Source organism: Musca autumnalis, unplaced genomic scaffold (genome assembly GCF_047663935.1).
Source record: "Musca autumnalis isolate F117 unplaced genomic scaffold, ASM4766393v1 scaffold_3, whole genome shotgun sequence".
Lineage (NCBI taxonomy): Eukaryota > Metazoa > Arthropoda > Insecta > Diptera > Muscidae > Musca > Musca autumnalis.
The window spans coordinates 248,434,334-248,459,334 of record NW_027411866.1 but is presented as its reverse complement, the minus strand read 5'-3'; the positions used below and the strand labels follow the sequence as shown (position 1 = coordinate 248,459,334).

Sequence of the window (25,001 nt, the reverse complement as noted above, 5' to 3'; positions counted from 1 at the left end):
TATAATATGATATAAATGTGAGAATGAGTGTAACAGTTATGATATTGTTTGGGTTGTGTATACTCACAATAACATAACTGTTAGAAACAGTTCTGTGTTGTATATGAACGAGTTAGAACTTTATTTGTTTTTTTGTTCTCAAGTATCTGTTGTACAACAGATATTTTCCAAATACTACAGATACCAACAGATACTATAGGTGTAAAAGGCTTGTGTGAATAACTTCTAAGCAAAATTTCATAAAAAATAACATTTTTCCACAATTTTTTATTTACGGGATAAATATGTTAAAGACATGAACAGTTACAACTGAACGCACCAATTTGAATGTTTTTTCTGGTTTCAGCGAGTGGAACGTACGAGGGCTACTAGAAAAGTTTCCGGCCTAATAATGAAAACGCGGATATCATAAAAAATAGTTTTATTACATTCCAAACAAAGAATTCTCCAGTTTGATATATACACTTTTTCACGCGCTCAAACCAATTGTTGAAGCGTTTTTGTGGTTTTTTTATAACTAGATTTAAAATATAATTGAAATACAATTTTTACCATAAAATATATGTCTATGGTATATTTGTTTTGTTAGCACTTGCATATTTGGTGGAGAAGTTTTTTAATGCCAAATTACGGCCAATTTTTTTGAAAATATTGATAAAACGTGAAACATGGTGGTACCGTTATACGGGGCGTGGACCTATATAAACAATTTTTGTAGAAACACAAAATAACTGAATTGGTGGTCAAATAGGACTAACACAATCAACATTTCTTAAAGTGACGCTTCGATTTGTATGGGCCTATACAAAAACGTTGACATATCAGGAAAGATGCCTAAAATCGTATTTTCCATTTAAAAAAAATCAGAAAACCATTTTGATGCTACATCAATGATTTTTGGTACATAGATTAAGAAAAACTCTTCATTCCAAATCTGTTTTCGTTACCAACTTTTAACGTTGCGCGCAAAAGGTATGACCATTTTAATTACGATAATTAGAAAAAAATATAAAAAATCGGCTTAGTAAAGTAAGCTGTTATACATTTTATGCGCATCCGATTTCGATTATAACCTTTAAACAATGTCGTTTCATTGCGCTCCATGAAGAACAGTGGATGTAGCATTGCACTTAATTTTTAGAAAAAATCAATTATGTCTCGAAATTTGAGGGATATCATATCCGCCGATTTAGTGGATGGATTTAGACGCGCAGTGGCTTATTAGATTCAGAACGTAAAAAAAACTAAATTTACGCGGGTTTCCACGGAAATCGAATGACGTTTGTAAATTTTGAACCAAAAAAAAACAGGTTTTTAGAAAAATTTACGCACAAAAATTTCGGGTTTGGGCACAAATTACTGTGATCCTATGAAGGCTACACGCTCATGTTATACATTAAAAAAATGCGAAATCGCGAGTACTACAATCAAATAATATGCTTTTAGATAAATCCAGCTGCGCGTCCCTATTATAGCAAAAATTCAAAAAACCCCCATTTTTCAGTCTTAAAATGTCAGTCCGTTTGAGGTAAATACAGAGAATATATTAAAAAATCATACATTACAAACTTCAACTCTGAAGTGTATTCTTTAACTTCTCCTTTGGACATTAAGCTGTACATTGTGTTGTAAAACCACTAATTGGAAATTAACATAAGAAAACTCGCTTCCTTCAACGATTTTTTCCGATTTTTTTACTTTAAATTGTTATTTTTAAAAATCCATCGGTGAATCGAGCTAAAACACTTCATTTTACCTAAATACATTCAAATGCCATGGTATATTACAAATGGTTGTAAAATGGGAATAATACCTTCAAAAGGCCTTAAAACGACACGTTACTTTGTAAGGTAGATGTTGGTCCATGCTGAATGGAACTACAACACCAAAGTATTATCCACCTACATACTTCGGACATTAAAGTGATTTTCACAGAACCAGGTATAACCAGATTTTGTATTCTGACTTTCGGGTCAAATATGTTATAGGTGCTTTATATGTGCATATCATTATTATGTGACTTTTAGGAACGCGAAATTTAATAGAGAATGGTACGGTCTTTGCCTTTTGCTTTAGCCACTTTTTGGTAAGGCTCACCGATTTTGAGATATATCAAAAAACAAAAATAAAAATATGACGTCTGATCATGAATAAGTTTCTTTGCACCCATGGGACCGACAGAGAATTTTAGGACCTTATTTGTAATGACAAATCCTACATCTTCGCCAAAATTCAGCTCTTTGGGAATTTTTCTATTTCAACTCCTATTTTGTTGGGGCTACATACAATAAGTACTTATTGTATCACACCAATATCCATTTATATCAGTTTGTACAAACCAGATATAAACAAATATGTTCCTTTTTTCTGTCTATACCAACCCATATCATACCTGTTTGAAAAAGTATCAGTATCAACTTGTAACTGAAACTACATTCTACATATCCATACTCACTCAATGTTGAAAAATGTCGGAACTGATATATTACGTTGTATCCATGCAGGTGTTTAGTATAGGTAGACGTCTTCATATAGCCCCCATAGAACGGTACCTCTCGATTTTCGGTATTTTGAAGGCTGTAGCCTCAATATTCCATTGAAATGGCTGAAACTTGGCATTTAGTAATCGTTTAGGTTATGAAACTTTCCAACTTCAAATTTGTCAGTTAAGGCCCAAGTCGTCAAATAGCCCCCATAGAACGGTACCTATGAATTTTGGGTATTTTCAAAGGTTTGACTTCAATATCCCAACGAAATGGCTGAAATTTGGTATTCAGCTTTCGTTGGGGCATAACATTTTCAACTAGAAATTTGTGGGTACAGGTCAAAGTTTCATACAGCTCCCATAGAACGGTGCAACATATTTTCGTTATTTTGGAAGTTTTAGCCACATTTTTCCACTGGAATACCTGACCTGTGGTATTTAGTCTATGCTAAAGGTACAAAGCATTTTTACACTTACAGTAGAAGTCCACGTTTTGGTATAGCCCCTTATAAGGGTAGCCCCTATTTAAGATTTGTTGATGATCTTAGTCACATTTTCCTACCGGATATTAGAATTTTGTGTTCCAAGAAGATAGAAAACTTACTCTCAAGAAACTATCGAATTGCAGGATACCCGGTTTTAGTTTTGCCGTTATTGATTAATTTTATGTATTTCGATGGTTTTTCTTTTTTGCAAAATTTTCGAACTAAGATTGCTGTAATTTAATATTGTGTATTGCCAGTGGATACAAAAGTTCAATTCGGAAAATTGTAAATATTGTTCCATGTTTTGGAAAGAACAACGGTGACGCCCCACATGAGCTCTTTTGAAGGGAGTATTATCAGTTGGGAAAACGAACATTTTCAAAAAACGACATTTAAAAAAAAAGATAACGATTTACATAAGAAGGCATTTTGTTCTTCTACAAAAAAGCAGTCTGATCTGCTAAGAGGAAATGTAATCATAATTTTTTATTTTATATACAATTGCTTAATAGCGAAGTCTCAACATTCTGCTGTTGAATAAGTCATAACCAAACACACACTTATTTCTTAACCTCAAAAAAAAAAATTAAAAAAATCGACATTATGAAAATAATTATGCCGGTAAGTCCTAAATGTCAAATTGACTTTCTTTATCCTTAATTCCAAGACAAGATGTTTGATTGATGATGTTATGGTACCGTACACGACCTAATTCCTTGTCAACATAACAAATGTTTTTTGTCTATCTGTACAGTGGGTGATTTTTTGTAATGAAAAAAAACCTACTGTCGCACTTGGAGGCGTATGATTTCTAATGATAAGTTTCTTATTGTTTCATCAATCATACGCCCTTATTTCCTGATATGCATGATTCAGCATTGAAAAAATCATTGGCTTTTTTAACAAACATCGAGGCAGAACTTCATAAATTATTAACATATGGATTGTGGTCATCCAAAGTAAGTAATTTATGTTATGGTCAGCAAGATTTATAAAGATATCTATTATAATTACCAATATATTTGGTGTCCTCCACAAGTGATGGAAGTAATGTCATCTACTAATGACAAAGAGGCTCCATGCAAAAAAGATTTGATAATAATTATTTCAATTGGTAGACAAATACTGTTGAAACTAATCTATTGATTTAAAATGAAACTGGAATCTTTAAAATAAAACGGCGGAAAGCTACCCTACTAACATTCAAATAATCATAGACTAGTTCCGTACACGAATAAATTCTAAAGCTTCTCTCAAATTTAATATTTGATATTTTTAAGTTCGGTTTAAAATTTCAATTTTCTATGTGAACAATTGTTTAACAAATGAATAATCACCGTCTCTAATGCTAAAATATACGACTTCCGTTTCATAAATTCCAACCGTAAAATTTTTGTTACATTTTTTTTCGTACGTAGCAATAATTCATAACATGATAATAATATTCATGTATACATCGATAGTATGACCAGAAAAAATCGAATATGATAAATGACTTAACATGTATCTAACACGAACATAACAATTAATGTACACAAAGACATAACCCCAATAAAATAATAAAGGCAAGGAAAAGACCTATATATTCAATGGTGGCAGAACCAATAAATGTGATAAAGTCCCAAACTACATTTGATTAATGTACACACATTTCGCAGAAATGTGTATTGGAGGACATAAATTAGGCAGTCGCCTGGTCAGGAGACTAGCTAACACTTACACATACAGGCTGACCAAGTTTCGCAATCTAAGCGATGTCTATGGGCTATAAAGTTTACTTTCAATTTCACTTCCTCTAGACAAACCTTCAATAACCAATGGCTTTGTTGAAAAATTTAAAGATTTAACAAAATTGTCCCTACCCTTAATGGAGGTAAAGGAAGCATATAGTCGGCCACTTGGGATATTTGGTCCCTTTAAGAATGATTAATTACTTTATTATTAAACACACACACAAATATTATGTCACCATTGGGTTTTCTATGAACCGTGTTTTATTATGGCCCGTAAAGTTCGTTTACTACAAAAACACACACATTGACATAGGGTTACAATTTATTTTACCACCATCAAGGGGATTAGGTTGGATTAACAAATTTAATCTTAATTTTGCCAATGCAGTGATTCTTCTCGTCTTTAGTTGAAAATACATTCCCATGCAATTTTTTCTGATTAAAAAATATTCTTTAAAAAATCCACGTGTTGTGATGGTCCATGAAAAAATATTCTTTAAAAAATCCACGTGCTGTGATGGTCCATGAAAAAATATTCTTTAAAAAATCCAGGTGTTATAATGGTCCATGAAAAAATATTCTTTAAAAAATTCACGTGTTGTTATGGTCCATGAAAAAATATTCTTTAAAAAATCCACGTGTTGTGATGGTCCATGAAAAAATATTCTTTAAAATATCCACGTGTTGTGATGATCCATGAAAAAATATTCTTTAAAAAATCCACGTATTGTGATGGTCCCTAAAAAATATTCTTTAAAAAATCCACGTGTTGTGATGATCCATGAAAAAATATTCTTTAAAAAATCCACGTGTTGTGATGATCCATGAAAAAATATTCTTTAAAAAATCCACGTGTTGTGATGATCCATGAAAAAATATTCTTTAAAAAATCCACGTGTTGTGATGATCCATGAAAAAATATTCTTTAAAAAATCCACGTGTTGTGATGATCCATGAAAAAATATTCTTTAAAAAATCCACGTGTTGTGATGATCCATGAAAAAATATTCTTTAAAAAATCCACGTGTTGTGATGATCCATGAAAAAATATTCTTTAAAAAATCCACGTGTTGTGATGATCCATGAAAAAATATTCTTTAAAAAATCCACGTGTTGTGATGATCCATGAAAAAATATTCTTTAAAAAATCCACGTGTTGTGATGATCCATGAAAAAATATTCTTTAAGAAATCCACGTGATGTGATGGCCCATGAAAAAATATTCTTTAAAAAATCCACGTGTTGTGATGGTCCATGAAAAAATATTCTTTAAAAAATCCACGTGTTGTGATGGTCCATGAAAAAATATTCTTTAAGAAATCCACGTGATGTGATGATCCATGAAAAAATATTCTTTAAAAAATCCACGTGTTGTGATGGTCCATGAAAAAATATTCTTTAAAAAATCCACGTGATGTGATGGCCCATGAAAAAATATTCTTTAAAAAATCCACGTGTTGTGATGGTCCATGAAAAAATATTCTTTAAAAAACCCACGTGTTGTGATGGTCCATGAAAAAATATTCTTTAAAAAACCCACGTGTTGTGATGGTCCATGAAAAAATATTCTTTAAAAAATCCACGTGTTGTGATGGTCCATGAAAAAATATTCTTTAAAAAATCCACGTGTTGTGATGGTCCATGAAAAAATATTCTTTAAAAAATCCACGTGTTGTGATGGTCCATGAAAAAATATTCTTTAAAAAATCCACGTGTTGTGATGGTCCATGAAAAAATATTCTTTAAAAAATCCACGTGTTGTGATGGTCCATGAAAAAATATTCTTTAAAAAATCCACGTGTTGTGATGGTCCATGAAAAAATATTCTTTAAAAAATCCACGTGTTGTGATGGTCCATGAAAAAATATTCTTTAAAAAATCCACGTGTTGTGATGGTCCATGAAAAAATATTCTTTAAAAAATCCACGTGTTGTGATGGTCCATGAAAAAATATTCTTTAAAAAATCCACGTGTTGTGATGGTCCATGAAAAAATATTCTTTAAAAAATCCACGTCTTGTATTCTATTGGTCCATAAAAATATTCTCTAAAAAATCCTTGTGTCCATTAAAAAATATTCTTTAAAAAATGATGGGCTGGTGATGGTCCATGAAAAAATATTCTTTGAAGAATCCTGGTGAAAAAATATTCCTTAAAAAATCCTGGTGTTTGATGGTCCATGAAAAAATATTCTTTAAAAAATCCACGTGTTGTGATGATACATTCTTTTAATAATCCACGTGTTCTGGTGGTCCATGAAAAATTATTCTTTAAAAAATCCACTTTTGGTGGTCTGTTGAAAAAAAATATTTTTTTTTGAAAACTCCACGTTTGGCGATCTGTTGAAAAAACAATTATGAACAAATCCACGTTTTGTGGTCCGCGGAAATTTTTTTTATTCAATGATTGTTGGTTTGTTGTTCATTGAAAAAATATTCTTTAACAACTCATCATGCAGTGGACAACCCCAGTAAAAGCATTTGATTTAATTTTGTTTCTCTTTTCATGCAAAAAAATCCACTTCACTTCTTTAAATTATAATAATGTGTTCATTATGTCTTTGAGGCTGCTTGGCTCAATTACGTCAAGGAAGTTGTTTTAGTTCAAAGCCACCTCGTCCTCCTCCTTCCTTAGAAAAAAGTATCTCATCTACCCATCATCTCTTATATGTACGCGCAAAATATATGCATGTCAAAAGGAAGACGATTTGAGTTGACTGGTTTATTTTGCATTTAATTTATGCTTGGCGAGCATGAAACTTGTTTGTGGCCCAGAGATTATTATAATTTAACAGCAACAACGACAACAACATCATCACTTTTTATTGTTTGGCAAAATTCAAGAGTACAAGGAAAAAGACAATAGGCCGACTAGTGGTGGTTGTGGTGGTGGTTAACACGAATGAGAGTAAAGTAAGTAAAGGACATCTGTTTCCATTTGTTTCGTCTCCCGCTCCCTCTCCCACCGCTTTCTTAAAAGAAGAAAATACATTTTTATGTAAATTGTTGTTTAAGCCAAGTTGAACAGTGATGATTTGTAACTCGGCAATAGGCTTTACAATGTTGAAATCAAGGATATTCGCCATAGAGGACAGGTTGATAAATTGCCTTATCATGTTGGCAGGATTAAAAAATAAATCATTTTTCCTTGAAGAGAGAAATATAAAGAATATTTCGCAGAATCAGATTAGAAAGTCATCAAATGCTAAATAAGATAAGATTTGAAAATCATCATTGTTAACAAAAATACAAAAATATTCTCATAAGTTTTTTCTAAAGAATTTCTATAGTAACTTAACGATTTTTGAAAACCACGCACTTTATTTTTCATTTCATTTTTAATATTTAATTTCGATTTTTCAGAATTACTTTGATATTATCACGTCAAAAACACTCGATTATTGGCAACTTTTCCAATATCCATTTATATTATCTTTAAATTTCCAATATCAATAAAAAATAACTTTTATCAAAATACATTCACTAATTGCACTTTTATCCCAATAATATTCAACATTTTTTTCCTAAATCAAACCAAAAACACAAACTTGTATTTCTTGTATAATTTTTCAATAACGAAAACGAGAGCAAAAAATTAGAAATGAAAATAGCATCAACAACAAAAAATAATAGTAACAACCATCATGTGTAACAACAAATACAACAACAACTTTGCAATTTTTATTTTTTTGATGTTCAACTAAAATTGGCCATGGCTAAAAGTTGGATTGCCGAGATGGTGCTTCATGGCCAAACCACATAAACAACAAATCAGCGTTAAGCCAAAATTGTGTCATGTGAATATCGTCGATAAGTTCAACACACAAACATACGGATACTCGTATAGCTTTACAACAAAGTACGTAAATAATATTAGTGACAGACAAACACACACACGCACAGAGTCGCATGTTTACTCACCAGACCTGGACAAACGCACATTGGTGATGTATATTTATTTTGAAATAAAACATCAAAGTAAAAGACAGAAAATAAAGGATATGCGAGATAGGCCCTTAACATATCACATATCACCACGTGGATTTTTTAAAGAATATATTTTCATGGACCATCAGACCACGTGGATTTTTTAAAGAATATTTTTTCATGGACCATCACAACATGTGGATTTTTTAAAGAATATTTTTTCATGGACCATCACAACACGTGGATTTTTTAAAGAATATTTTTTCATGGACCATCACAACACGTGGATTTTTTAAAGAATATTTTTTCATGGACCATCACAACACGTGGTTTATTAAAGAATATTTTTTCATGGTCCATCACAACACGTGGATTTTTTAAAGAATATTTTTTCATGGACCATCAGACCACGTGGATTTTTTAAAGAATATTTTTTCATGGACCATCAGACCACGTGGATTTTTTAAAGAATATTTGTTCATGGACCATCAGACCACGTGGATTTTTTAAAGAATATTTTTTCATGGACCATCAGACCACGTGGATTTTTTAAAGAATATTTTTTCATGGACCATCAGACCACGTGGATTTTTTAAAGAATATTTTTTCATGGACCATCAGACCACGTGGATTTTTTAAAGAATATTTTTTCATGGACCATCAGCCCACGTGGATTTTTTAAAGAATATTTTTTCATGGACCATCAGCCCACGTGGATTTGTTAAAGAATATTTTTTCACGGACCATCACAACACGTGGATTTTTTAAAGAATATTTTTTCATGGACCATCAGACCACGTGGATTTTTTAAAGAATATTTTTTCATGGACCATCAGACCACGTGGATTTTTTAAAGAATATTTTTTCATGGACCATCAGACCACGTGGATTTTTTAAAGAATATTTTTTCATGGACCATCAGACCACGTGGATTTTGTAAAGAATAATTTTTCATGGACCATCAGACCACGTGGATTTTTTTAATTCCTTCCTATTAATTTATTAGGACCAACCACTATTTTAAGGTGTTACAAACTCTTGTACCAAAATAATTTCATGACAATCTCCCTTGTACAGCCAGTCAAATAAACACCATTAAATATAAACGCATTCCAACACACACTCAGCCACACTACAACAAATTCCCATGCACACACACACACAAACGACCAACAAAGTTACCAACCCAAATGATTTACACTAAAATCAGCAAAAATAATAATCAGAAATGTATTGAAACCGCACAATTGTCATTTTGCTGGTACTTTAATTGGTGTGTAAAAATAGTTGTAGTTGTTATTTGTTTCGTTGTTTGTTTTTTGGTGCTGTTGTTGTTGTCGTCGCCGTCGTCGATGTTATTCATGGCAAATATTTGAATTATTTGTCCGACATTACTGATGCAGGCGACGACGATGTTTATGATGATGCTCAAAAATTTTGTATTAAATTATATTGTATTATTAATGATGTTATTGTTGATATTGTTGTTATTTGTGACCTCTTACAGTGAACAATTAAAATATAATTTGTTATGTTGAAGAGTTACTTTTGCCATCATTTCCCAACCAACATTCGGCATGTGTGGTTGGAATTATTTGCGTTTGGATTACTTCAATGAAAATAATGAATATTTAATCGATTTTAATTCGATTATCAATTAACTATAAATATAAATTGAAATTAACACTTTTGTTTGTACAAAGCTGCAATAGGGTCTGGCAATACAGGAAAGTGGGAATAAATTTTGAAGAATTGCCATATTCAAACAATATACATACATATATGATTTTAAAATTTGTATAAAAAATAAAGAAGAATAATTCCGATTTGGAGTGAGAAATACATATGTATATTCTCAACTTTTTATAGAAAGAAATGTAGAAAAAAAATTAAATTATTAAGGGCCGATAGACGAGACTAGGACAACGTTGTCCTTGTGATCCTGTTTAAAAACATAGAATGTTTTTCGCAGATATGTATGTCCATTTTTCTTGGTATAATAACACTGTGCAACACTGGAAATGCAAACAACTTCTAATGGGCATTTTATGAAACTACATATTGAGACTGCAAACCCTTAATTGGGTTTTGTGTTCTTAGATCGGGTTTAGATTTTATGGCCTCATCTAAACCGACCTAAAATTACCCTTTTTTCCAGTGATCGGACCTTTATCTCCGAAACTAATAATATTGCAGCCTTCAGCAATATTGTAGCCCTAAAGTAGTAGAACTTATGTGTCAAACACATAAACTAGGAAAAGCTGCATCTAGCGCATCAAACTCGTTAAAATATATAAAAGTTAACATAATTTCTGAAATTCTGGTCAGTAACAACTAAACTGTTGGAAGTTGAAACAAATAACCACTCTAAAAATTTTCCAAATAATGTGACCATCAATTCTTCAGAACATTCTGAAACTCTAAAATTGTTATTTCACGTTGTTAAAGGGGTATTTAATAACATACCTTTTACAAAACTTATTTCAAACAATGTTCACACAGCCTGTTTATTCTCATGTTGGGGATTTCAATGAATTATTGAAATATTTACCAAATTGTTGTTGAAAAAGTTGCTACAAACAGGGCGATAGAGGAATTTTACAACAATATAATGTTCTGAAGAGTTGTGTATTCCAGAGAATATTTTCCCAAAGGTAACATTAAGAAGAATTTAACATTTTGGGAGATACGCTGCGAAATATACACAAATTATAGAATTTTTAGATATATTATAAAATTTGAGGCAATAAATGCAGTTTTTCGAGTTCACTATTCCTCCAAATATTTTCTTCTTGCCCTTATCTACAAGTTTTCTGCAGATGTCAAAACAAGATTCGTATTGGTTTAAGAGATACAGCCCCGATTTGTTTTAAAAATTCGATTTTTAACCATGTTTAGATGAGGCCATAAAAACCGAACCCGATCTAAGAAAACAAAACCCCAATATGGTTTTTGCCTATTGGTCCTCTACTTTCATAAAATTCTGGACAGAAGTTGTTTGCACGCGATTGGCTCAAAAATGTTGCACAGTGTAATCGAAAGCTCTAAAAAGCTCCTACGGTCATCATTTAAAAGGGGTGACTTTAATCGAAAGATTTGATCGAAAAATTTTCGAAGATAGTTTTAATAGTTTTAGCTTTTTACAACGCATAAATCCAATTTAAGACAGCCCGTATCAGCTTTTGTGTCTCATAGAAACGATAACTTTAGAACGGAGTAATCAAGTAGTACAAAATTTCGTACATCCCAAAAAAATTAAATTGTGTTTACATTGAAAGTTCGGATTTTGAAAGTATTATCAACATTTCACAACGGCATCGATATATTTCACAAAATATCGATTTTTTTAAAAAGTAACAAATGTGAGCAAGCCCATAAATAAATGACCCCTAATGTATTTTTCTGATACAACTCTTTCATTTAAACCCCCCAATTTTTAGCTTGTCAGAGCAAAATGCAGAAGAAACACCAGAATAAACGAGGGCTGAACGATAACTGTCTGGCATATTTACCATCAAAACCGATTTTATTGTTTTCTTAAGTAGTCTCCAGCATGATTTATACAGTTTTTCGTGCGCTCAAACATATTGACGAAGCACTCGGATTGAGACACCTTCAAAAAATGGTTTTTGAACGGCATCCTCAGGCAACAAAAATCGTTTTTCTTGATGTGCTGGAATCAAATGAAGTCATTGCCTGTACGACGGATGACCCATCAAATCCACGTTTTGTCCGGTCAAACCGGCGCTGGTTTGAATCGATGTGTGAGAGCCCACATTGTCATGATGCAGAATGATTTGTCTTCTCTTTTTCGTATTTCGAACTTCTCAGGAGACTTCAGGCAAACAAATTATAGTGTAACACTCAGAATTAACCGTCATATATTTCTCAAGCCGTATAGTCGCCACACGGTCAGTTTTTCTGAAGAAACAGGCAACCTTTTGCTTCGAAGTGATTCATTGATTTGGCTCGTTTTCGAAGACCAAACGGCCGATTCCTGCTTAGTTTCAGGCTCCTAAGCATAGATCCTAGATTCGTCTTCTGTGACGACATATTAAACGTCGTTTGAAGCACCGCGATCGATTTTATGCTAAATTTTTTTGAACCTTTTTTGAGCGATTGTCCAATTTTGCTGGATCCAACGAGAAAAATCCATTTTTGCGGCCATGTGTTTATGCAATATCAAATGTTAGTTGGTGGAAAAAATGCTGTTAGTATTTAACATGGCGATGTCGCATTACCCGTTCATGCTCGGCATATTTTTTCTGGCACAACGACCGATTTTGGGTGACACTCATGACCTTCGTTTCTTGGCAAGTGCCGACTACGGCTGAATTCATTAAACCAGTTTTTTATAGTCCTACAGGATGGTCCTTTATCGACATACAAAGATTTAATTTGATCAATACACTCTTGGACGAAAATGTTCACAGGTAAATTCCATTATTTTTGGAAATTGTTTTTTTCAACACATAACATGGCAATACGTTGTGTTGCCTAGGCCAGGTAGTTTTCGTACAATACAAAGAAAAACAAACAAATCAAAAAAAAGGTGGTCCCATTTGAACCAATATTAAAGAAGTTATGAGTATTTCTTTGCATGTAGTTTTTACAGAATTTGACTTTTTCAAGGCGCGATATCTCTGGAACCGTTAGTCAAAAAAAAATTTCAAAATATACTAAAATGTTTTATTAATCAGCAGCATCGCCACAGCAAAAAAATAAAGGAAATCAAAAACCTCATCTTGAAAAAGTGTCCGATTTCATTCAGAAATCCCCATATATACATTTTCGATCGGATTAAATTTTTCTGTGTTCGGTGGGAGATAGCTGTGGAAGTGTACTCTTTCAGTCCAGTGGCCCCGCCCGTGGACAAAAATCGAAAACTGGATGGAGATAAATTCAATTGTGAATGCATTGCAAATATCAATTTTTTAATATCCACTATTATTTTTGTCAATTTACAACAGTAATATGCCAACTTAAATTCAAGAAGTTGTGATGTGTATGTAGTGCTTTAAAAACGTAAAATACATCGGCAAAGCATTCGTTGTTTGTGATTGAAATTATAAAAAATGAAAGCGGTAAATGTACAATTTCCAAAATAAGAATGATAGCTGATGGTATCTACAATGTTTTACCAAAAAAAAAAAAGACAACATATTCATATTTCGTTTTCTAACTTCCCTAAAAATAAATTCTTTGTAAATGAATTTTTCTGGTATTTTTTATATCATTACTATTTATTTAATCCATTGAAAAAAAAAAGTAAAAAATAAAATTTTGATAGAAAATCTACATAATTAAAACGAGTAACTTTTAATAATAACGTAGAATGTAAAAATATAAGAAAAAAATGCATGTACTAGCAGACCCCGGTCCGCGTTGCTGGCCAGTCGTAATTAGTTTTAGGGAAAACTTTTTAGGACTTTATGCTTGATAATTTAAATTTATCCACAGATTTTGTCTGTAACCTTTTATTTCTATTACGGACCTTGACAGATTTTTTCCGACCATTGATGCTGTTTAGGATTTGTTATAGTCCATGCCCTTATCCTAAAGCTATATAATTATAAATGTTTAAAAACGGTGGAACTCTCCCGCTTATTGAGATTTATATGTTTTAGTTTTTCATGGCTGATGGACCGTTGAATATCACCATTTAAGGAAATTTGTAATTATATCGTTTTTCTGGATCGGGGGCCATCGTTGCCTCGAACTTTATTTTGCAAGCCGATGGATTCTTAAGTTTATCAAATATAGAGATTATAAAACAATAGGCTCCCGAAATCCACCTACAAATATATAGCATTTTGGACCTGAACATTTCCTGAAAATTGCATAAAATTATGTTCAGTAGTTTTCGAAAAATAATGTCTTGAAAATAGAGGACGTATTCATTAGTTTTCAAGATATAACATGGAGTGGTCTGAAACCTATGTCGGGTTATGGTGAACATTTTACAAAAAGAATTATCCAAATCGGTCCTGCCGTTCTCAACTGATGCCATTACCAACGAACGAAATTGATTTTCAATTAATTCTCTTTCGAGTTGAGCTGTTAGGCCTTTAGAGATACATTGAAAAATTAGGAGTCTACCGAAGTCCCACGCGTCCAACCATTACACTACGTTTCACGGGTGGTAAATCCGATCTTCAGGTGTATTAGGATGTTGTTTTTGTGGCAGACGAAGGCAAAGCTTGGTAACTGGTATATATATCGAACTTCATTAGATAAATGTATATGCGAAATTATGTCAGTTAATTGAAACTCCAAACTTTTCCTATAGTCCTGCTTGGTAATCCCATTTTTCAATGTTCACAAATACTATGGTAAGTTTTATTCCTACATCATTAGTAATTGCTCTTCTATATCAGAAGATTTTATTTTTTGATCATCAATTATTGTCTACTAAAGTTTTGACAAGTTGATGGTGGCTTAGAACGCTAAGACGCCGGCAACCTTGACACTCAGTTGTCGGAGACCCAGGTTCGAATCCCAGCCTGGCTCATGCTGAAATTATTTTTTTTCAATTCAATTAACTGACATAATTTCGCATATACATTTATCTAATGAAGTTCGATATATATACCAGTTACCAAGCTTTGCCTTCGTCTGCCACAAAAACAACATCCTAATACACCTGAAGATCGGATTTACCACCCGTGAAACGTAGTGTAATGGTTGGATGCGTGGGACTTCGGTAGACTCCTAATTTTTCAATGTATCTCTAAAGGCCTAACAGCTCAACTCGAAAGAGAATTAATTAAATATCACTATAAATGGCCTTCGCCTTAATAAGGCAAAAATAAGAAATTGATTTTCATTTATAAAGATATAGCATTTTTAAAGAAATAGAGTATAGGGGAAGTACACCGCCCCCTCCGAAATTCAACAACATTTTTAGCCCATTTTAACCCGGGGCCATCCCTGTGCATTCCCTGACAATTTCAGAAATATCGGTTCAGTATTTTTTGTAGAAATATTTCACAAAAACAATTATCTATATCGGTCCAGCCGTTCCCCACTGATGCCATTACCAACGAACGACATTTGATTTTTATTTAAGAAGATACAAATTAAAAAAAAACGGCTTAAAATGTATATTAGTGCGGCCCACAAAACGAAAAAAAAAAAAATAAATTTTAAGGCCTATTCCGTTTTTTTTTTAATTTGATCCAAAAATCTTATACATATACATATGTTCTTGGTGGCGTATGACATAAATCATACGCCCAGTTGTACAGTTCATTTTGCTGGGCCACATTTGATGTAAAAAAGTAGGTGAATCATATTCATATTTTTTTAATTAGAAAAACGGTTTAAAATGTATATTAGAGCGGCCCACAAAACGAAAAAAAAAATAAATTTTAATTTTAAGGCATATTCCTATTTTTAATTTGATCTGGTTTACGTTTAACTTCGCCACCTGAGTGATCTTTGCTTCCCTAGTAATATTTATTTTTTCTTGGAGGCATATGACATGAATCATACGCCAAGTTGTACAGTTCATTTTGCTTAAACTGTGTAACGGGCCACATTTGATGTAATCTTGAATGCATGCCATTCTGCACTATATTTATACCCACAGCCTTTAGGCTATGGAGGGTATATACACTTTGATACGATGAACGAAATGTGTTTCAGACAATTTGGAGTCGATTGAGCCATGTCCGTCCGTCTGTCTGTCTGTCTGCCTGTCTGGCTGGCTGGAGCACACGATAACTCTCGAACGGGTCAACCGATTCGGTCCAAAATTTGGCATTCGTAATATTTTGTCCAAACTTAGTTTAAATTCGAAGATGGCTTATATCGTTCCACTCCATCCGGTACCTCCCCCACAAAAGTTCGAAAATGTTCGGAAAATTTGTGCGCACGATATGTCTTGAAGAGAGTAACCGATTTGGTACATACTTTTCGTATCGTAATATCTCCACGGGCAATATATCAAGTTCGAATGTGGACTATATAGGTCCTCTCCTTTGAGTTCTTCCCACACAAAATTTTTGAAGAGTGCAGTTTAGGGCTTGCTCCCAAATCGTTTTTCTTCTTTTTGTAACAACTTGTGGTCGTTGCCTTTATTACGGCAGTACATGTTTTTTCAGGCGAAAGTCCATATTTATAAGAAAAGAGTGCGAACATTTAAAAATACTCCTATGGCACCATGTTTAGTGGGTGCGGTGCACGATAACTCTCGAACGGATCAGTCGAATCGGTCCAAAATTTAGACTTCAAATCCCTTTGGTTTTTGTTGTTACAAATTGTATTCGCCTTCCTCATTACGACGGTACATGTGTTTTCATGGTGCAAGTCCTTAGTTCTTGAGATAATTGCCCAAAAGCTACAAAAAATCCTAAGCTCCAAAAAAACTAAACTGAGTAGTACGTAAGATAACCCTCGAAGAGAGAAACCGATTTGGTCCAAACGTTGCACATCTTATTATATAGATGTCAAAAGTGTTGTGTGTTACTTCTTTTCTTTAGGTCCGAGGCGGTCGGCCAAGCCGACTGATACAATTTTACTTGTTTTAATATAATATCTCCATCTATCAATTTCGAAGGCCTTATCATACGTTCATATGATTAAATTGTGTATATTAAGGGGTAATGACCAGTTGCAAATTTTACAAAATCGAAAATCTTTTATTGACCCATTTTAAAGAACAGGTAGAATGTAATAGGTTGGAAAATTTTTTTTGCAACTCGAAAACGAAAGATCCGAGCTTCATATATTTTGTGGGACTATTATACACATAAAAAGCTACAGACATTTTTTAAATTTCTTTGGTGTATTTATGTGGGGATTTATTTTTCAAGATGTTTGATTTCCTTAATTTTTTCCTGTGGTGCTGCTCGCCAGCAAAACATTTTAGTATATTTGCAGATTTTTTGGACTAAAGGTTCCAGAGATATCGCGCCTTGAAAAAGTCAAATTCTATGAAAACTATGTACAAAGAATAATTAATAATGGTCCAAATTGAAAAAATCTTTTTTTTTATTTTTTTTTGTTTTATCAGTTATCTAATAGAAAATAGAAAAAAATTGTGCACAGTGGCGTTGGATGCAATTTTCGCGATTTAGAATTTAAAATCAAATTTTTTATAAAAGATTCAATCTTGAAATTTTTTGTTTTAAATTACTATTTGGTAGTGGGATTCCAATGATTTCTATTTTGTCTTAAATTTTTAAAATTTGCCAATAAAATTTTTACTTTATAACAAACCAAAAAGCAAAAAAAATTCCATTTATAAAAATTTGTGTTGATGTTTTACTTAAGAAGTTATCTTAAAAATCTTAAAAACTTCTTCATTTTGCGATTTTAAGAAACTGTGTACCGTATGGTAGTGCGTATTACTGAATGAAGTTTTTTGTGCTCGCGATAGGCTTAGCCGTCGAATATCTCAAATTTAAATCCTCCTTCGTATTTAAATAGCCATCTTCTGGTGAAAATATATCACTTTAATATTTTGTAGATTATTCGTCCCGGATGCCCATTCATATAATTCCCATGCTATAGATTTTTGATTATCAATTTAGTTAGTTTATTGACCAGCTGGTACAATAACAGCTAAACCATTTTCAAATCGAATAATGACGAAGTTTTTAAGATAAATCTATATAAATAAAAATCAAATGTCGTTCGCTGGTAATGGCATCAGTTGAGAACGGCTGGACCAATTTCGACAATTCTTTCTGTAAAATGTGCGCCATAACCCGACTTGGGTTTTTATGCAACGAAATTTTGACAACGCCCACTTTTGCGCCCACTTTTTCAATTTTCAATTTTTCTAATTTCTACAAAAACTACTGAACCGATTTTTCTGAAATTGCCAGGGAATGTAGAGGTATGGCCCCCGGTTAAAATAGGCAATTTTGTTGAATTTCGGAAGGGCGGGTAATTCCCACATACCCTATTTCTTTAAAAATGCTATCTTATACATAAAAGACAATGTGTGTATGTTAGTATGTTTGAATATTTGTATGTTCCGTATAGACTCAAAAACGGCTGAACCGATTTTCTTGAAAATTTGAGAGAATGTACAGGGAATACCGGTGGTGAAAATAGGCTATATATATTTTTTTTAATTTCAGAGGGGATGGGTTACCTCCCCCATGCCCTCCTTTTTTTTAAAACCCTTTGAGCATGACCATTTTTTAAATACGTTATATCACCAAAACTTCTGAACCGATTTCCATGTCATTTTCAGATGATGTACAGGAAAGGCCCCTGGTGGAAATAGGCTATATAAAATTACGAACGTGTCCGTTTCCCCAAACCTGGGTACATATTTTAGCCGTAAGACCCGACCACTCCCAATTTCTGAAATATGTTACAAATCAATGGAAATACCAGATGTTATGCATAACGAAGCTTTAGTCTTATTGGAAAGCAAGTCTTCAGTTTAGAAGGCAACATATCGATAGCTATAGCTTTATCAGGTATACATTATAAGAAGGAACAAGGACAACACAGTCCACCCTTAGTTTACCACTGGACATTTTTTTGATTGAATTGCACACATGCAATATTAAATATAAGTTATCATCTGGAACGCATGTACGATGACACATAAAAATCCCCAAGAAGCTTTAGAACGATTCTTAAAGGATTTAAGAGCAATTCACGTTTAGATTTCAGACAAACACTGCCAGTTATACTATTCCAGCAGATGAAATAAATGCATGCCCCAAGTCATCAGTTAACATACAGCCAAAATTTCATATAGACACCAACATTTCTGAAGATGTGTTATTTATAGTCACCTGCAGTTCCCGACTATTTTGCGACGCAAGATAAATATAATTTAATTAAGAAAAGGTAACATAAAACTGTTCCAAGGGCCAGCAACGTGGACCGGACCGGCTAGTTCCCAAATAAAAGTACAAAACAAATGTTGAAAATCGCAATTTTTTATTTATTTATTTTTGTATAATAACAAATGTTTCACACTGGTATAAAGGAAAAATTGTAGAGTTGGGTAATCTAGTCCCTAGTTCCTTGCACTAGCTCCAAAACGTAATGAAATATAACATGAAATATAACGTGTGATAGTAAGTATACGCTGTTTGTTCAAAGAAAAAATGTGGGCCATTGGAACTGCGTAGTGAACTATATAGTTCCTTTGACACAACTCTAAAAAGTTGTACTGAGAATTTTTAAAAAATTAGAAAAAATATTTATTATTCGAACCCCAATAACTTATAATTTTTATGTCCAATTTTTTAAGACTTAGTCTTATTGGGCTGTTAGGTCTATATTTGGTAAAATATTTTGGAAAAGAAAATAAAAACTATTTATTTCATTTTTCTATGAAATAAATAGTTCTTATTTTCATCTACCAAATATAGACCTTACAGCTCAATAAGACTAACCCCCATTATTATAAGTCTTCTTTTGTTATAGTTTGGATTTACCGAACAGATTTATAGCGTTCCGGTTAACTTAAAATTGAAAGTGATGATTGAATTTCAAGGAGGAGCTTCTTGGCATTAACTTTCAATGTAAAAATAATATTTTTAATTTCTCCAAATTAGTTTATTTTGCGTTTGCTGCATAAATCCAGCATTTGCAAAAATTTGATTTGATAGTACTGTGGATGGTCGTCTGAGACCATTTAATTTGAATTCTACCTATATTGGGGTAACAGCGATAAGGTTTAAATTTTTCCATTAACTACCAATTTTTTTTCAATTGTATAACTTTAAATATTTCAATTAAAGTATGTTTTAATTACATTTATATTTCTCAATGACCATTTCAATAAATATAACTAGCAGTCCTTCATTCATGACCAAGAATTTAACTAAAAAATATTATTTTATTTTGCTTACACATATTTTCGTACATTTCATTCAGTTTTTATTCCATCAAGCCGAGCGCAGAGTTTTAAAATCCATGAAAAGTTGTAGCTGTTGTTGTTTTTATTTTGTTGCAGTTTGCTTGGTATTCTGTTTTATTTATTCGTTTCGTTTGTGAAAGGATTGTTGTTGTTTTTTTTTTCTTTTGGTTTTCCCTGTTAAAGTTGTTATTGGCTAGTGTTATTATTATTGTTGTTGTTGTCCGTTTGTGTTCTTCGGAACGTGTTGTTGTTGTTGTTATTATAGTTGCGTTTGTGTTTTATATATTTTTTTCAGATATTTGCTTTTACTTTTGTCTTCTTGGCGTTTTCAACACATAACACACATACACAAAAATACAAGAAGACCAACAAAAAAAATTCAACGATAACAACAAAAACAAGAAAATCGACTTTGACACACAAAAAACAAAACGCAATTTTCTATTTGGTTCTTCTTACATAAGATGATGTTTCGCATAGACAATTATTTTTGCAGCTTTCGAAAAATGCGATGCGATGTGGATGTGATGTTGAGAACTAGTAGAGCAGCGGCAACGTTGGCACCGACGACAACGACAGCGACGACGATGCTGTTGGTGCTGGTGGTGGCATTGACAACGAAGGACCAGTAGGACGAAAAAAAAACTACTACTTCTTTTTGCTGTTCCTGCTGCCGTTGTTGTTTTTGTTGTTATTTTCACTAATGCCAATTCAATGCTATTGCTGCTGCTGCTACTGCAGCATAACAGTTGAATTTTTTTTTTGCCAAAATTTTTGTTTAAATATTTTTATAGGATAAACTTCAAAATTCCTTATAACACTAAGATTCCACTAAATATTTTATTTTATGTTTTATTTGGGTTTTTATATTCCTTTATTCGAAGAAGAAATCCACTTTTTCTTTAATTTAACATCACTTTCAACTTTTGTTGTTAACACTATCCTTCACTTCGTGTTATATTTCACAATTTTCTTTAAAATTTTCTGCTTCTCTTTGTGGGAAACATTTGGTGTTTAAATTAATTTGTGTTTTATTTTTCTTATCCAAATTTAATTTGTTTTACCACAATTTTTTGGGCATAATTTGGTTAATTCTTTTTTTCTATTCCATCATCATTATCATGGCCATAATTATTTGCTTCATCACCATAATTATCATCATTATCATCACATTATTATTATTATTATTTAGACCAACAATAACAACAAACACTAAACTGTTTCATTAGAGATTTAGAAGAAGAGGATGCGATGCGCACGTGTGTTTATTTCGGTTAACACCTTTTCGTACCGTCTTTAAATGAGTCCTATTTCATACTAAAATCATGCAATGCAGCATCGCATAGCAGTTAGCCTGAAAAATTCGTCACAAAACACAACATAAAACCAAAGCACTCTCCTCCATTGATGGATACAAAATCCACTCTCTCGCACAATTTAAATCTCCCTCTCTCTCTCTTTCAGCCTCGATGTGTCGCAATCTAGTTTACAACTAACCACGAACAGATGAACAAACGAGTCTGCCATGTTATCTTCTCTTGGCCAATGCCGCCGCATGACACACATAACAAAAGGAACACGACCCGTTCGTTACATTGTCTCGCACATCGTTGCCGCCTTCGCCTTATTTGTGTTCTCTCGTCTGCACTCTGTACTAATTTCAAACCACATCAAATGTATGCACAAAGTTTGTTCCACCTTCGTTCGTTTCGTTTTTCCAATGAAAAATAGCAGTTATCACATGACTTTCAAGGATAACAAATCATTAGCAGAGCAATGTAACACAAACCGCAGACACGACAGACACACACTCGAACTCTCACACTCTCTACGAGAAGAAATACTCGTGTGCGGCATGAGAGCAATGCATAGAGGAATGCTGCTGTTAAAAAAACGCGAAACTATCAATGACTTTTGTGTGCTTATCATTCCAGAGAAAGAGTAGGTGTGTCTTTCACTGTTAGCCCACGCACAGATAACATTACAACATCGCAAAATAAAACAAAAAACAACAACAGTAAAAGTGGCAGCATCATAGTGGGATGTCTGTCTCTGTGTCTGTTTGTCTATTATCTGATGATTTTTGTATACAAACGGGGTTATAAGTGAAGCATTAGTCAACTACTTTATATACCCTACTCGAATGAGGTTGGATATTTGTAAATCTTTGAATAATGTAGCAGGGAGTATAATAACACTACAGGTCTCAAGTTGGACCGGACCGTCACGAAACTTTGGGTGTTGATGGGGGGGGGGAGGGGGGGGATCCCAGAGTGATAGAAGTCTATCAAATTTCTATTCTTATGTGAATATTTCTGCTTCTAGTAGAAATATTCGAAAAATAAATCTTGTCAAAGGAATAAAGAAAAGGTCACATTTAAAACGATGGTTGGCATAGGTGTGCTAATAAAAATAGTCGCTAATAAATCCCATTTTATATATATATATTTTTTTTTTTTTTTTTGAATAACGAATGTCCCCCTTTTTTTGGGCGCACTTCAACAAAAATTACCAATATTAAGGAGGACATTCTGACTTTTAAATTGGTCCCAACTGCGCTACAAAAAGTGGTCAAATACAAGATATATAGAACAAGTAAAAAAGTATCAGTCAGCTTCGCCGACAGAGTTATACCCTCAGCATGTATGGAGTAAAACACTTTTTTCCAAAAAAAAAAAAAAAAAAAAAAAAAAAAAAATATTTATTGGGGCTTCCAAAATTTTGAGCGTCTGAACAGATAGGGCAGATTGGGTGACGTAGGGGATGGAAGATACCAAGGAACGGTCCTGACCGGTTTTAACATGGCAAAGCCCAGGATTTATCTTGGTCCCTCTTTCATCTCAAGTGGACACTGACCTCCCCGTGGTGTCACCTGGGGAACTGCCTTTAACACCCGTTAAAGGTAGTGAGCTAACATGTGCCGCGCGTTCACCCATAAGAACGTTAAAAACTTGGGTTTGGGCGTCGGGTTAGTAACCCTCCCCTAGAAAAAAACAGCCTACTATGAAAAAACGAAAGAAAAGAAAAACAAACCCCTCTAAAGTTGACGAACCCCGCAAACGTATTAAGGACCATGATCTGCGAATCTGCACCTGGAATGTTCGCACTCTTTATAGAGAAGGTGCAGTCTTCGCATTGGCAGACGTACTTGGAAAGTACAAAGCCGATATTACTGCCATACAGGAAATACGATGGACTGGGAAAGATGTCACAACAACACCTAAAGGTGACGCACTGTATTATAGCTGCCATGACACAAAGCATGAGTTTGGTTGCGGTTTTGTAGTTGGTCGGAGGTTAAAACATCTGGTCTCCAGCTTCACCCCAGTGAATGAAAGACTTGCTACAATTCGATTTAAAGCAAAATTCTTCAACATCAGCTTTATCTGCGCTCATGCCCCAACCGAAGACAAGGACGAACAGACCAAAGATATATTTTACGAGAGCTTAGAAGAAACATATGACCGTTGTCCTGCCCATGACATTAAAATTGTTCTAGTCGATTTTAATGCCAAAATTGGAAAGGAGAATATCTTTGGACAAACAGTTGGGAAATTCAGTCTACATAGTGAAACATCAGACAATGGAATGAGGCTGATAGACTTCGCAGCGGCAAAAACATGGTAGTTAGCAGTACCAGATTTAAGCATCTCGATATTCATAAGGGCACTTGGCTGTCTCCAGACCAAAGAACAATAAATCAAATTGATCACGTTGTGATAGATGGAAGACATTCATCGAGCGTGTTGGATGTACGATCGTTCCGAGGAGCAAACATAGATTCGGACCATTACCTCGTTGCAGCAAAGGTACGTACCCGTCTAAACGTTGCAAATAAAGCACGGACAGACACAACACGAAAGTTGGACATCGCCAAGCTGCAAACACAACAGATAGCCACAGCATATTCCACTCAACTGACCCAATTGCTTAATGATAGCGCTTCTCGTCCCGATAACATATCAGCACAATGGCAAAATATTGCCCACCCCATGCAAACAGCCACAAAATCAGTACTTGGATACCAGAGACCTCCACCAAAGAATCCGTGGTATGACCAGGAGTGCCGTGCTGCTAACGAAGAAAAAAATGCGGCATATAGGGCTACTTTACAATCAGTAGCAACGCGTAGCGCACGAGAGAGGTATCGGGAGAAAAGGAGAGAGGAGAAACGTCCTTTCCGCAGGAAAAAGAGAGAAATGGAAAAGAGGGAGTGTGAACAAATGGAGATGTACAGGAGACAGAACGAAGTCCGAAAATTCTACCAAAGAGTGCAGCATCAAACTGATGGCTTTGGTACAGGAATATCCTCCTGTAGAGATCAACAAGGTAATTTGGTAACTGATACAGATAGTGTACTCAGGATATGGAAAGAACATTTTTCCAAACTTTTGGTATCCCATAGCAGTGAAGACGGCGAAGATACCACAGATCCAATCCCAGATGATGGTATTGAATGTATACCGCCCAGCCAAGATGAGGTTAAAACAGCAATAAACCGGCTGAAGAATAATAAGGCGGCAGGAGCAGATGG

General features: G+C 33.7%; 1 protein-coding gene across 1 annotated transcript in view; it reads right to left on the bottom strand.

The window, feature by feature from the left end:
* nAChRalpha3 (nicotinic Acetylcholine Receptor alpha3) overlaps window positions 1-22,129 on the bottom strand; it is a 548,368-nt gene extending 526,239 nt beyond the window's left edge. The window contains exon 1 of the mRNA XM_073977740.1: window positions 20,474-22,129. The gene's annotated coding sequence lies outside the window, so the exon portion shown is untranslated. The remainder of the gene's footprint in view (window positions 1-20,473) is intronic.
* Window positions 22,130-25,001: the final 2,872 nt, after the last annotated feature.